Source organism: Chelonia mydas, chromosome 25 (genome assembly GCF_015237465.2).
Source record: "Chelonia mydas isolate rCheMyd1 chromosome 25, rCheMyd1.pri.v2, whole genome shotgun sequence".
NCBI classification, from domain to species: Eukaryota; Metazoa; Chordata; order Testudines; family Cheloniidae; genus Chelonia; species Chelonia mydas.
In genome coordinates, this window is record NC_057858.1 from 2,685,948 (window position 1) to 2,701,996 (window position 16,049).

A 16,049-nucleotide genomic window follows, 5' to 3' on the forward strand; every position below is an offset into this window, starting at 1 on the left:
AGCCAGGCAGGGGATGAAGGATGGGTGTGCTGTCCCAGAGGTTGAGATCAAAGAGGAGATGAAACAGAACAAGAGCTCGCTCAGAACTGGGGCCAAGCCTGGGGCAGCCACCGGAGAGCCAGGAGTTCCTTCGTCTCCGGGTAGAGGCCCCCTGCACTGCAGGCAGCGAGTGCAGTCTCCTGGTGCATTAGTGTTGGAAAACCAGTGAGGAAACCCTGCAGCGTTTCAGTGCTGCTCCTTGGGCCCCTTCCTCATGGCAGCAGTGCTCTCCCAGGAGTCTCTCAGCACACTGGGGTCAGATGTCTCCCTCCTGCCCTGAAGGGGATTCCCCAGGAGGGGTTGCTGACTTACCATTCCCTTGGGAAGGGGAAAGCCCAGAGGCTTGGAGAAGGGACAGCAGCAATAACAAAGTCAATTTCCCCTGTAGCTCTCAAGTACTTTACCAGGCTGGAACCCATCATTATAGGAGTCATATGCGTAGCCATATATGAGAACCGCAATAATACTGTCATCAGCAGCAGCGATGGCCTACCAACAACCCATTATTACAGGTACACATTTGCATTCCAGGTTTGTAGACACAGAAGTTGACAGCAAGTCAGAGTCACCATCTGGATTAGAAGCCAAGTCTCTAGGTCCTTGCTTCTGTCCTCCACCGATGACAGCGCCTCCCAGACAGCAGTGGGAATGAAGGCAAGGGCTTTTCATCCAGTGGAGAAAGGTTTCGTTACAACTTCTATGGGTTGTTTGGACTCAAGTCATTTTACTGGGTTTCAGCAACACCTCTGCAATGGCTTTGACCCAAGGAGGCAGAGTCATGTATACCATGGATCTTAATTTCCCAAGTCCTGCTGTGTTGTAAACCAGCTGGGCACAGCTGCAGTCTAAACTGGCTGGTTCATCAACACCCAAATGATGGGGAACTACAGAAAGTGGTGATTAACACACCTACAAGGAGTGGGCTTGGGGATTGCGTTGGCTTGCCTGGATTAGAGTAGACATACACCATCCCGCAATTGCGTGGTTCAGACTGGACTCTCTAATAAACTTGGAAAAAGGAGAGGCACTTTACAAAAATAAAAACCCCTCCGCAGTGAGAAACACTCCTCTGAGTCTCCAACAGAGCCAGCCCGGGCTCCCCAGGCACTCAGACACAGCAGCAGCTGAATGGGCGCAGCATAAGGACCTGGACAAATGAGACTAGAACCCAACAGATGCAGGCTGCCCCTCCACCCCCTAAGCAGGGCCACAGACCAGGATATGGCAGACTGTGCTGGAGGCAAATGTCCCGACTCTGCCTGCTCTGTCCCTAGAGATGGCTACGGAGTCACAGACACATTTCTATCCGTAGCCGGGCCTTGGTCACTGGTTTTGCCTGTGACAGTGCAAGGAGATGTCTCCTTTGAACTGTGCATGAAACCTCGTTGCCTGGCCAGGGATGCTACTGCGGCTTGAGGACCCACCTGTGTGGAACATGTGTGAAAAATACCAGCCATCTGCGTCCACGTGGGAGGAGTCACTGTGCATCATTTGCTGCACCGAGTAAACAGAACAACCTCGTCTCGCGAGCTGGCCTGTGTTAAAGCCCAAGTGGCACTTGAAGACTCAAAGACGGTGGTGTGCTGTGATCAGAAGGGCACCTCTCTGCCCAGCCATGCTCCCTTTAGGGATCCATCGGCACCAGCACAGGCCAGGAACAGATTTTCTGATTCTCCACTACATCTGAGCTGTGCTTGGCCGTAGTGCGAGGAGGAGCCGCAGGAAGCAGGGTGCTGCTCGCTGAGTCAGAGCCACGCCACTCCAGCACAAGTTAGGGCAGCCCTAACACACACCAGAGGAGCTCCATTCCAGAACCCCCCCTCCTCTCCCTGTCCCACCTATGCCGCACCCCAGCAACACCCCGGGCATGCTCCCCCCTTTGCCCTATGTGGGGTGGAGAGGGGCGGGCAGAGGAGGGAGCAGGGCTGCTTCCAGCAGCTGTATTCCTGCTGAGAGTTCTGCACAGGGGGGATTCTCCGCTAGCCTTCTGCACTTGGTTAAGGTCACTTTGTGCTCATAGTAAACTGGAATCTGTCCCTAAGGATACAAGTCGCTGGGTCCTGGAAACCTCGAGTGATGCTGCAAACTCCAAAAATGTGTGAGCTCTGCTGCATCTCGGTGATGCACCCAGAAGCTCCAAGACGAGAATTAAGCCCTTAAGGTTGTTCAACAAGGAGGGGGTAAGATCTGAATGCTACACTTGAGGCACTCTGTGATGGCAGTCAGACACTGAGATGCTATGGTGAGGTGACAGATAGACGGGTGGATGCACTGCAACACAATGTTAGCCCTTCTACATTCAGGAAGGGCTGAGAGACCCTAGTTTAATTTCAGGTGGTCCAAGGACTAGCATCCATTCCCCCATGTGAGCACGCTACAGTCTGACCAGAGAGAAAAGGAATGTCTGTTGTTTCCAAACTCAAAGGGGCCAAGTGGAAATAACGCAATTCCTTTCATGGAACCTCCCCTATCTCAGTCGTAAGTCAACAGAGTGTGTGACTGACAGCATGTGAGCATTGTCAAATGATATATTAGGAGGAAAACTGCGTTCCTCTGAGCCTGGCTTCTTGTTGACTACAGAATGATGCTTAGACAGGGCAAACTACGGCCCACAGGCCAAGCCGATTTAAGCCAGCCCATGAGCTGCGCCACGCGGCTTGGCCCAGTCCAACGCTCCAGCCAGGGGCCGCACCATGCGGCTCAGTCCCGCTCCAGAGCTCCGTCTGGGGCACTGGGTCAGGGGCTGGACCACGTGGCTTGGCTCTGCTCCAGTGCTCCGGCTGGGGCGTTGGGTCGGGGGCCGAAAAACACAGCTCCTGGAAACCACGGCATGGCGGCGCCTGCAGATGGGGCAGCATGCAGAGCTGCCTGTCCGCGCCTTCTCATAGGAGCCAGAGAAGGGACATGCCACTGCTTCCAGGAGCCGCTTGAGGTAAGCGCCGCTCAGAGCCTGCACCCCCTGAGCCCTCTCCCCACGCCCTAACCCTCTATCCCAGCCCTGATCCCCTCCTGACCTCCAAACCCCTTGATCCCAGTCTGGAGCACCCTCCTGCACCCCAAACCTCTCATCCCTAGCCCCACCCCAGAGCCCGCACCTCAACCCCAATTTTGTGAGCATTCATGGCCCGCCATACCATTTCTATTCCCTGTGTTCCTCAGGCCAAAAAGTTTGCCCACTCCTGTGCTTAGAGTTCACACATGCCCATGCCAGCGCCTCCAGAGCTCCAGCGTTCTCCCCATTCTGCAATTCCAGCTCTTTGATGCTCTGAGCTCTGACAGCTGAAACTTTGCAAGGCAGCAGTGCAAATCCACCGAAAACACTCCCCACCACCTGGGCCCCTGGGGTGAAGAGATTTTATCACGTCAGTCTCCCCTGGCATTTAATTACAGGCCTCTGTTTGGCTAGGATTTGCAGAACACTCCAAGGACAGAAGTTTCATGAAGTGAACACTGGTTGTACTATTCAAAATAGCTGTTTAAAATGTTAGCACCGCTCTCCTTCCTCGCTTGTATCAGAGATCTAGAGCCAGTCAACAGGCAATCATCTCATGAGATCAAAACGTATGATGCTGCATCAGTCACCCCAAAACCAACGTGTGTGGAGACAACTGCATTCTGTGCTCAAGGAAAGACATCACCGATCCAAAGGGCAAAACAATCTGAAAACGCTCTTGCCCTGCAAACCTTGGAGAAGGTGAGAATGGTGGAGAAGAAAAGTTAGTCGGAAATGCATGACTGTCCTGTCCTGTTAGGAAGCAGCCTCTGGAAGGACGCTTGCTTGTGAGCTCTGGAGTTTTCTGTAGCCTTTATTTTTTCCTCCATCACTTCTCTATTATTAACTTCTTCTGGGTACCCCGGGTCTCCTAGTTAGATTCACTCAGCGTTGAAGCCCAGAGAGAGCCTGATACGATGGGACTCATATGTGTGCCCCCAGTAACACCCTTAGGCCAGTCCTGGCCAGGGACCTCCAGCAGCCCAAAGGGGATGTTTACAATACAGCTGGCAACAAGCCTCCCAGACAGACAGACAGACTCGTGCTTGTGGGGCCCCAGCTAGCAGGCTAAAAATAGTGCCTGGATGTTGTGACTCCAGTGGAGACTCAAGCTAGCCACCCAAGTCCAGGGGGCAGGTCGGTCTGAACTTGGCTGGCTAGCTCAAGCCTACGCCGGAGCCACACCAGCCACACTGCTATTTTTAGCATGCTACCCTGAACCCTGCGAGTGTGAGTCTGTCTAGCTTGCCCCAGGTGCAGCACTGACATCCCCACACTGTCTACGTCAAGACTGTTCCAATCCCTGGTTAACAGGAAAGCAATGCTCCGTGCCCTTCACACCTCTGACAAGGGCAGAAGTCAATGCAAACGTTGATTTTGGACTCAGTCCCCACTTCGCTGGGTTGCACTTGGCCTGATCATTTAAGGCATAAAATGCTGGAAGCCAAGGGCTCCGGAGTAGCAGTCTGCAAAGTCTGTGCAGCTCAGCTGCCCACAGTCATAACCCAACCCCACCTTTCCATTGTATTAAACAAACAAAAACCTAGCAGGGAAAATGTCTTTGGGGCCCGTAGTGGAGGTCATGGCTCATCAGCCGCCTCTCAAGTAGCTCACGGGACTTTCCGCCTTTCCCTTACAGCAAGCACAACGAAACCACAGAGAGGATTAATGGGACCCTCCAAGCCACACCAGATCCAATGAGCTTTGAATAGATCCAAACAATGAATCCTTCTGTGGACATTTTGTAAGAAAATTGAAAACATGCTAATAAAAGGGCTATCGTGTTCCATTCTCTAGGAAAATGGGCCAGCAAACTGTGTCTGTTCATGGAAAAGATTCAGGCAACACCGAAAAGCTCACTCCACTTTAGAAGCATGAACGAGATTTAACAGAACAGAAAACAGAACTTTGTCTTCACTAGGAAATTGGGAATCTTGTCCACTGGTGACAAAAGAGCTGGCACAATGGTTCTTTAGGAGTAAGAGTGATATCTGATACATGGTAGCCTAAAAAAAGTAATAGAAATCAGAGAGAAATGAGAAGTTAGGCCATCAAGTGACTAGTCTCTTCCCTGCCTGACCTATCCCCCAGGCAGTCAGAATGCTTCAGACACTAACTGATTCAAACAGGTGCAACCTACTGATCTGAAGAACAAAGGTTTGTGCCGAGAGCAGGCTGAACCCTCCCATCTGACATTTCTCGCTTTGCTTGGTTCGTGGCCTCTCCGTTTGAATCCTGATGCAGTTCTGGACATTTCAGCTGGGGCACTGGGCAGCATCCCACAGAAAGCACTGGCATTCCATGGCTCACTGACTGATGATGCAAACAGGGACTGCTTTAGCTATAAGGCCATGCAATACGGAAGGGCTATGGAGGACAGAAGTGCAGCTATTGGCTCCCCTCAGAGAATGATCAAAATCACAGATGGAAAAGCCTTAATCTATCAATGAGCCCACCCCAAGGACGCCAGCCAGTCATAGTGCCCTGCAGTGTATTTTCTAGGGCATGATCCAGGCTAGTTTTAAATGTCTCAACAAGTAGAGCTTCTATCACGGCTCTTGGGAGACTTTTCTACAACGTGACATAGATCTTAGTGCCAGGATGCCTTTCCAGCTATTCAGCTTAAATGGTCCTTTTCTTCATTGTATCCCATTGCTCCCAGTTACACCCTTCTGTGCCATCCCTACTAATTCCTCTGTCTCCTTGGGTGCTAGCACATGGGAAGGAAGCTGTGCCCTTCCCCCAGCACACGCACAAACTTGGAAGTCACATGGCAAACCTAGACTCACTTAGCTCCTTTAATCTTTCCTCATCAGCCAGCTCCCCCTCTTCCCCAACAGCAAGACACTCCTCTGCTTTCACAAATCCCCCAGCACGTAATAGTGGCCATATACCTCTGGAGCAAATACCGCTCTTCTGTTGTCTTTGCATGATATGTCCTAGGGCAGCCCTGACTCTTCAGAGCCTGGTTAAGGGATGAAGAGCAGGGCCCCTCACCATCCTCATCAGCACCCCCGTCCCCTCCCTTGCTGTATCTCTCCATGTGTTTGTGAGCACCACGCTCAGGGGGGCCCAGATCCTGACTGGAGCCCCAGGTTCTACCAAAATACAAATCAACAACAAAGTATAAAACAAACAACTATCCCCAGGAAGCTTTTTATTAAAGAGAAGCTGGGCCCGCAGCCCTGGCTCTGAACCCCCTGAACCTGGAGAAAGTTTGGATGAATTCCAAGTTTGACAGCTTGGGCCCAGCACAGATTGAGGAATAATGGGATTTTCCTGCGTCCCAGCACCTCTCCTTTCCCCAGTCCCGGGCTCCTCTGATCAGGGCCCAACCAGAATTCCTCCAAGGGAGTCTGGCTACAGTGTAGCCCCTTCCACCCTGGCAGCGTGCCTGAGATGGCCAAGGGCACCCAGTGGGTCTCTCTGAGTTAAGAGTGCAGGAGATCTGGAATAATAAAAACATCCTTATTGCACAGGGGTCCAGAGACTGAGAAAGAAGCTTCTGTTCCAGGTGGTATTTGTGCTAAGATGTAACTACCATCGGCTGTGCTATCTCACCTCCTGCCTTCTCCTAGCAATACAAGGTCCACTGCAGATTAGTGGCAAATGCTGGTGCATTAATGAAGGAGACCCAATTCAGTCATCAGGCAAACTGGCACATGCTTTGACATTAGGTGCAGACACAATCCCTCCTGCTAACCCTTCTTCCCAGGAGGAATCCTGTACGCAGAAAATGCAGGACAGCCTAATCCTGTGGGCAGGGGAAGAATTTAGCAGAGGGATTCAAGAGATCCCCAGGACTTCCTGATGTGAGAAATCCACATCCTCATTTTAAGGCAAGCTGGTCTCAGATCAAATTAAGAAATGGGATAAAAGGACCAACAATGAGGCAGAGAGACTCCAGAGACTAATCCTTAAAGCTTTGTGCTCAAAGGCCCTGAACTAACCTGTGTAGAGGAAATTGCTGTATCATGGTGGTAGAGTGGTGCTTTCAGTAATACCGTTTGGCAGCATTCATGCTTGTCTGGACACATACTGCTCTCTGAGGCTCCATGGTCCAGTCCAGGCACTGCACGAGCCAAGCAGCCAGCTGAGAAAGGATGCAGCTGTCTGCTGGGCCCAACAGCCCTTTCTCCACACCCACCCCAGCATGCAGAGAGCTCTTTGGGCCGGGACCTTTCTATGTGTTTGCACTAGCTCCTGTGCATTTAGGTGCGACTGTAACTGGAATCACAGCCAAGATCCTGGACCGCACCCCAGCTCTTTCACACAGCTCCTGTGGCACAAACAAGCTAGCCAACTGGATCAAATGAGCCATGGGATTCCCCAGGGAGGGGAACAGGATGGCCCAGCCAGCACTACCCTGCCGCCCCTCTTGGCCTTCACATAGAAGGTGGGTTGGGACAGAGGACGCCCAGGTGTCGTGCAATGGTCCCGGCTGGGAAACTGCCCCTGGGGGACCACTGCAGCCGTGTGTAATCTGGAGTAGCCCTGAGGCTTAAACCCAGCTTGGCTGCCCCAGCTCTCCTCACCTGTCCTGACTGGAGCAGCTTAGGATCTAGGCTGGTGAAGAACATCGGAAAGGCTCCCCTTCAGGGTCTCTAGCAATTCAGGCAAGATGCGCAGTAAAGAAATGACTGCTAGCTCGAAAGGCAGCTTGTCTCCTTATGACTGCTCAAACAGGAGTCATGGGGAAACTGGTCACGGCTGCTACAGGCTGCTTTCCTGTGCATTCCTGGCACAGGCCTGCGCACATGGGGCGGCAGAGTCAGCCCCCGCGGGGATTGCTTTTTATCTCAGTACGGCTATGGAAATGAGCATGTCTGGAACAAATGTAGATTAGCCTGGTTCTAAGTCAGTGTGGTGACACTGAATACGTAGGGACTATGTTGATTGTGCTCTAAGGCTAGGGCCCGATTTTACATGGTTCTAATCCCACCAGGCCCAGCCAAACCACGCAGTCCTTTAGCTGAGGCCTCGGGCCCTTAACTGAAGCCTCGTATAAAAGGTGGATACTACGCTGCGCTGGCTGATGGAGTCCAGCCCACGCAGGCAGCTTGTTCAGGCTTTGCAGCGTCTCTTAGCACAGCACTCCAAGCTCAGCGTCCCCTAGGACAGATGTGATTCCACCTAAAGGCTGTGATAGAAATAGGAACCTCCATCCCTTGTGCTGGGGTGCTGCCAGCTCTAACTTCGGTGCAGGTCATGATCTGCAAACGCTGCCACTGCAGAATAACGGGGCATGATTCCACCCAGACAGAGGTTCACGTTTACATCCTGGACGAGTGAGGAAAAGGGGGGGCCTGGGGAGAGTGGAGAATGCCCCTTTCCTGAAGTGTCACTAAAGCAGCAATGCCCATTCCCCTGCCTAGGAGACGTGCAGCAGCACAATGGACATCATCAGAAGCAGCTGGTTACGATAACTGTGGCTCTTCGAGATGGGATGCGGACACATGTCCTGAATGCCTTTTGCCTAGCAGTACCTGCAGAGGGGCAGCGCTTGTGCCTCATGCCTGGAACCACCCCTACCTCCCAGCCAATTCCTTCATACTGAATCGTAGAACCATAGAATTGGAAGAGACCTCAGGAGGTATCTAGTCCAATCCCCTGCTCAAAGCAGGACCAACCCCAACTAAATCATCCCAGCCAGGGCTTTGTCAAGCCTGACCTTAAAAACCTCTAAGGATGGAGATTCCACCACTTCCCCAGGTAACCCATTCCAGTGCTTTACCACCCTCCTAGTGAAATAGGTTTTCCTAATATCCAACCTAGACCTCCCCCACTGCCACTTGAGACCATTGCTCCTTATTCTGTCATCTGTCACCACTGAGAACAGCCGAGCTCCATCCTCTTTGGAACCTGCCTTCAGATAGTTGAAGGCTGCTATCAAATCCCAGCTCACTCTTCTCTTCTGCAGACTAAATAACCCCAGTTCCCTCAGCCTCTCCTCATAAGTCATGTGCCCCAGCCCCCTAATCATTTTCATTGCCCTCTGCTGAACTCTTTCCAATTTGTCCACATCCTTTCTGTAGTGGGGGGACCAAAACTGGATGCAATACTCCACATGTGGCCTCACCAGTGCCGAATAGAGGGGAATAATCACTTCCGTCATTCTGCTGGCAATGCTCCTACTAATGCAATCCAATATGCTGTTAGCCTTCTTGGCAACAAAGACACACTGTTAACTCATATCCAGCTTCTCATCCACTATAATCCCCAGGTCCTTTTCTGCAGAACTGCCACTTAGCCAGTCAGTCCCCAGCCTGTAGCGGTGCATGGGATTCTTCCATCCTAAGTGCAGGACTCTGCACTTGTCCTTGTTGAACCTCATCAGATTTCTTTTGGACCAATCTTCCAATCAGTCTAGGTCTCTCCGGATCCTATCCCTATCCTCCAACATATCTATCTCTCCCCCCAGTTTAGTGTCATCTGAAAACTTGATGAGGGTGCAATCCATCCCATCATCCAGATCATTAATGAAGATGTTGAACAAAACCGGCCCCAGGACTGACCCCTGGGGCACGCCGCTTGATACCGGCTGCCAACTAGACATCAAGCTGTTGATCACTAGCTGTTGAGCCCAACAATCTAGCCAGCAGCTTTCTATCCACCTTATAGTCCATTCATCCAATCCATACATCTTTAACTTGCTGGCAAGGATACTGTGGGAGACCCTATCAAAAGCTTTGCTAAAGTCAAGGTATATCACATCCACCGCTTTCCCCATATCCACCAAGCCAGTTATCTCATCATAGAAAGCAATCAGGGGAATGTCCAGGGGAAGACTCCAAAGCACCAGGGACAGAGGGTGGATTGTGGAATATATGTTTACATCATATCTCGATGATGCAGTTACAAGAATTAATCATTTCTCCTTCTTCTTTGAGGAGCTGCAGATGTGTATTCCAAGTAGGTGACTAGGGAGCAGTCCCCCATCCAGACGTGGGGCGCGGAGTCTACCTGAGCACAGAGCCCAGGACCGCTCTTCCAACATTAGTGTCCGTTCTGGAAGAAGCAGTGATTGCATAATGGTCCATAATTGTATGTATGGATGAGCACTACATACAGGCTGCCCTGAGAATGTCCAATATGGAAATGTCATTGAGGACTGCCACTGACCTTGCCTGCATTCTAGTGCCCATATCTGCTGAGGAGGCATGGCTGATGCTATCTCAAAGGCAGTCTTGATACAAGATGTTCTCTGTCTAAAGATGGTCTGTGCAGAGACTGCTGGTCCCTTCATGCGACACACCTATGATACGAACAGGTGAGGCGAGGAAAGAAACTGTTTAGTTCTGTTCAGTTAGAAGGCTAGGCAGTGTCTAACATCTAGTGTACAGAGGTTGAGGATGGGCCTCATTCCACCCTTCATTTTGGTATCAGGAAATACCAGGAATAGAACTTGTGACCACAGTGTTCTCATGGAACCTCCTGCACTGCTCCCCAGACTAGCAGAGAGCTGGCCCCCTCAAAGAGCCGTGTCTCATCAGACAGGTCCCTGAAAAGCAATAGGGAGAGGAACTGGATGACGGAGGTAATCGAGACCCAGGAATTGTAAAAGTGGGCCAGCCTGTCCCCACAGGAACGGGGGGATGATCAGGGAGGAAGAAGAACTGGAACAGTGCTCTGGACCAACTAATCAAAATGGGCAGAGTGGCCAGGCCCCGAGCTTGAGTGCTTCCTCTTGTGAGACCTCTTCCGGGGGTAGTGCTTCCTCTTCTATCCCTCTTCCGGGGGTAGTCTCGCTGTCTCAGGGGGAAGGGCTGCACAAAGGGGTGTGCATCCTGAATGGCTGCTGTTGCTGCACCCCGTAATGGCGTCTCTGTGCGTGTGGAGTATACACCCCCAGAGACCTTAAGGTAGCCCTTGAATCCTTGAAGGAATTCAGGGTTTCATCAGTCTTGTCCGAAAACAAGGCAAGTCCTCAATTGCTTGCTGGTCATCCAGCACAATCCCCAAGGTCTGGAACCAGGAAGCCCTCTATAGTCATTACCAAGACCACAGCTCTGGCCGAAGAGTCAGCCACATCAAGGGCAGATTGCAAAGATGTTTTAGCTACCAAGCAGCCCTCAGTGACAAACGCCTGAAATTCATCCTGAGAAACCTTGGGCAACTGCTCCTTAAATTTGGCCATAGCCGACCAGTTGAGGAAGTCATATTTGGCCAGCAAAGCCAGCTGGTTCACGATCCTCCTCTGTAGTGAAGAGGAGGTGTATAGCTTTCTGCCCAAAAGGTCCAGGTGCTTCAAGCCTCTGTCTTTGGGGAAAGACTTTAACCTGCCCTGCCAGGCTCTGTCATTGACCGAGGAGGGAATTTGGAGCTGGGTGGAAATAAACCCCCTCATATCCCTGTACCAGCACAAAATAGCACTTCTCCAAGCACTTGGCCACCAAAGAGCTAAAGGAGTGCCTCATTGATCGGGATAGCCATTCTTCCAGGGACAGTGGGCTGCAGAATGTCCACAAGTTTACCGATATTCTCCTGGAGAAACTCTATCTGAATACCCATGGATGAGGCCACCTGACGTAATAGGTCCTGGTGTGCCTTGAAGTCCTCCAGGATGGAAGGGAGGACTTCAAGGCACCACATCATCTGGGGATGAGGACAAGGCTATTGGCTGGGACAGAGACAGATCCTGCTCCTGGGGAAGCATCTCTGAATGGGAAAACTCTGGGGGCTCCACAGGAAGGAGAATTGAGGGCACCTGAACTTGCAGCTGATCTGCAGCCCCCAATACTGCACACGGAGGCAATTTCACTTTTGACTTGGACGACGAGCAAGACCTCTGGGAGCGAGGAGCTTCCCACTGAGCCCAAGGGGGCCACTGGCATGGGTAAGGCATTGGTGGCCAGTAGGCACCAGGCCAGGGGCCTCCATCCTGGCCTTGGGACGCATGCTAACCCTGGTAGTTGTATTGGTCCACCGGTGGCCCCCAGACTCCCCCAGGTGAAGTGGAGCAGGAGGAGTCCTGGGACCTCGGAGACATGGGAAGGGTGACTCCAGAGTGAGCCAACAGGCGATCTGACTCATCCATAGCCTAGAACAAGGTCGGAATTGGCGCTCCCGATGTAGTCGGCACCACCGGTGTTGAAAAGGTCATTGCTGCAGGCAAGGTCCATCCCGGTGCAAACGCTGGGACTGGATCGCCTGCATGCCTCCACGTTGAGGGCGGCAACAGCCTCCACGGAACCATCTGCAGAGTCAATTGGTCAATGCCGAGGAAGGGCCTGGTACTGAAGAACCTTGTCCCGTCTCCAGTAACGTATCCATACTGACCTCAGGGAGGGGTGCTTCGTGGTGCAGTGCCGAGACTTCCAAAGCACAGCCATCGTGTGCGCCAGCCTCACACAGTCTTGGACTAGCGGTGAGGATGGGACCAGAAGGCAGAGTAGGTCCGCCCCAGTCTGGTACGCTGCGACCAGCGACATTGTCAGCACCAGCGTCATTCCCACCAGTGCAAAACTCAATAGACACCCCGAGGACAGAACCGGAGTTGACAGTACAGGGTGTCTGCCCTTCCTACCCAGTACCGAGGAAGGGTCACAGGCACCCGTGCCATCCCGCATGCTGGAGTCAGGCCCATGCCAGTCTGTGATCTTCTTAGAGGAGGCAGAAGAGTCACCCTGCAACCTGGAGGGCTCCCGATTGGCCTGTGCCCCGAGGAAGGCCTCAGTTTCAGGTCAGGCCTCATGGGCTGCTCAAGCAGCTGCTGCTTGAGGCGAAGGCTCCGTACCTTCTGAGTCCCCCGTAGGGTGGGCTTTGCCCAGGCAGAGCCAGAGCGGCTCGTCAGGGTCACTGGTGGGGCCCGCCACCCCACACGCAGGGCAATGCTTGAGCCTGGGGAGGGCACCCCTGGGAAGCAGTCGCTAACACGATCATTTTTAACTACCTGCAACTAGTGAGGCTAAGGAAGGATGAATGCGCATGGTTGTGAGACTTTACCACACAGAGCTCCAGCTCCAGCCAATGGGTGGTGAGAAGGAATGGGGGGGAGGGGGCGAGGCGGCACTGCCTCATACAGCCAGGGAAGGGGCTATCAGCACAAGCACTGCCCCTCTATGGGTCCTGCTAGGCAAAAGTTTCTGGTTCCGGTACAAGGGGTGCGCACACCTACCTGGAATACACGTCTGCATCTACTTGAAGAAGAATGATTATGGCAGCACCTAGGAGTCCCAGTCATGGGTCAGGACCTCTTTCTGCTCAGTGCTGTACAAACCTTTGGTCTGACACTCACCACACAAAGGCTCAGGCATGAACTGCTGACACGGTTATTTCACTGAGTGGCCAGCGCCCCCTCCCTTACCTGGATATTTAATCGCAAGCTGCCTGGGGTTCCATAATTGCAAACAGCTCTGCCACCTGGAAGCCAACTCCAGGTGGAACATCTGGTTTCCAGCACATTCATTCCCTCTGATCCTGGTAACTACACAGCCTCGGGAAGGAATGAAAGGGACGTGGGGTTCCTGAAGCAGGACTAGGTGGGATGACACTTGCATCAGCAGAATAATCACATTTGCTCACTAAAACGGCGAAGCAGGCAGAGCTGAAGCCAGCAGGGTTTCATTAAGATACACGGGAAAGAGTTTTAATAACCAAGGCAGGGAGCTTTCATTCTGTTTTCCTTTTCACTTGCCAGATGTTTGGAAAAATACAGTGAACGTTTATTCCTTTGGGAATGCAGCCTTGCTGGCTAGGTACACAGCCAGCCCTCTGGAATTCCAGCAAGGCGGGTTTGGGAGAGCGCCCCCTTTCTACAGGAGCGTGCATGGGGCTCAGACATGCAATGGAGTGCATGCTATATAGAAGTTGCTTAGAATGGACTGCAAGAAACCAGACTCATAACAAGAGCTGTTACGGCTGTGTGGCACCGCAATAATGATCTTTCACTCTACCCAGTGCTCTCTCCTTGTATTTTCCCATGGAAGAGGGTGCCGTGCAATACAAGACACATGCCCCTAAACACAGGGTGTTACTAGCCAGTGTGTTCTGTATTTAACTCAGCAATGACTCATGACGACTGAGGCTGAGATACATCAGCAGCACGGGGGGCTTTCAGAAGTGGGTAAAATCCTGCCTTCCCTCTCACTGATAGGCACAGCTTAATTACACTTCTTGCTACCAAAGGAACGTGTGATCCTCTGGTCCAAAAACCAATCAGGCCATTTATAAATAATTGTTTCTGTCTGTGCAAACGGTCCAGAAAGTACCTCCTTTGTAAACAGATGGAAACACCATGAAACAGCCCCAGCTGAGCACAGCCTCCCAGCACAGGCCACCCCACATCCAGCACTGAGCCAGCCAGTCTGACATTGCACGTCACCCCCAGCCAGGCCACGTGCAGCCACATGACCAGATCCCCTGACAATCAGATCAGCCAGCCACCTGCACACAGAGCACAGCCACATCTCTCTGGCTAGGCAGCGAGATTCCCACATAGTGCCGTTCAGAAGGCCAGTAACTCTTGTGACTCTCCTAATTCCCATGTTGAAGAAGAGGAGGGTGCCCTTCCTTTGCAGAGCTGTAGCTGCTGGAAAGACCCTTCCAAAGAGCTGGGAGAGGCAGCTGTGCCGAGGAACGCACACAAGTATGCTGCACGCCCCATGCCCACAGCTCCGAGTTATGGCTGATCCTGAGCCAGACCATAATCCCCACACTACGGCTCTGAGCAACAGCTGCCGTGGAGCAGACCCCAAATGTACAGGGGTTGCTATTAAAATCTTGCCCGTAGCTCTTGGGAGTTATTAAAATAGAATGGCTTCTTTTTATTAGTGGACAAGGTTGTCCCATATTGTGAGCAGGAACCCTGTCTCTGGAGTATTGTGCCATTTCCAGGAGTGAGGCCACAGTGATGGTCAAAAAGGCTTTGCCACCTGTCATGCAGCTGGAGATGAGCAAGGCACAGCCCAGCAAGCCATTGGAGTGATAGGAACAACCTCACTTTAGCTATGAATGAGCGAGATGTTTCCGTTTTGGCCCAGGCTTTCCAATGCCATGTCCCCATCTGCACCCACTTTATGCCTCGGGGGCAATGGGCTGGAATCTGGAAGAGCAACGCGGAGGTCACTAGGGTTACTCTGCATTTGCCCTGGTGTACCAGAGATCACAGTCCCCCTGGAGCCAGTACCGCCATGGGATCTCCTCGCTGCCAAGCCCCCGGGAACCAGGCCATCTGCAGGGCATTGACAGCTGTGCGGCTCGTTCCACCTCGGCTGCCTGAGCTCACCCCTCTGCTTGCTGGGGCCCAGCGCACTTGGGGCAGAGACGGGGGGATGGAGGGTGGCTCTCACCCACCTTTGCATTCCCCATTTCCTGGGGCCCCGGGAATGCTCTAACGTACGCTCTGTTACGACAGCCCCTGGGGAGCAGATGCAGCCACAGCTAAGTGCAGCCCGAACACCTCCCTGATGTGCCCCGTGCAGGGCGCTGGGAGCAGAGCCGGGTACGGCCCTCAAGCAACACCCCCGGCATTACAGCCGCCACCTGCCCTGGGAGATTCCCAGGAGGCCGTTTCCATCCTGTGTGCTCACAGAGCCGCGTCAAGGGGCTTTGACATACTTGGGAGCCCAGCTACTCATAGCGGTTCTCCTTGCCTCATCGTTTCCTTTTGCTCTCACTACGACTGTCACAGTCCTCAGAGACTCTCCTCTGAACAAGGAACAAGCAGTGGGGTCATTGACGCACTGAGTGAAAATGTGAAACATCCAGGGCTTAAACTCTCAGTGAGTATGTCCCAAAGCCCCAGTGGCCGCTCGGGGCTCCTGCCCCACAGCAGACGCTCGGGGCTCCCGCCCCACAAGAGGCACTTAGGGCTCCCGCTCCAGAGGACTCCTTCAGGTTTGAAAATATTCCCGGAGCTCTGCTCCGAACAGCTCCAGCTGAATATAAGCCCTGGAAGCATCCCCTGAAGGGGAGCAGCATGGAGAAGTGCAGAACTAGCTCCCTCCACACTGCCCTGACTGGACCCTCCTGGGGGCTCCACCAGGCTGGGAGAATGGCTGGGAGAATGGCTCCACCA

At 52.8% G+C, this 16,049-nt stretch overlaps 1 protein-coding gene across 1 annotated transcript in view; it reads right to left on the reverse strand.

Annotated features, from left to right (window-relative positions):
- Nucleotides 1-16,049, reverse strand: part of FBN3 (fibrillin 3) — a 281,443-nt gene that overhangs the window by 141,447 nt on the left and 123,947 nt on the right. The gene's annotated exons all lie outside the window — the stretch shown is intronic.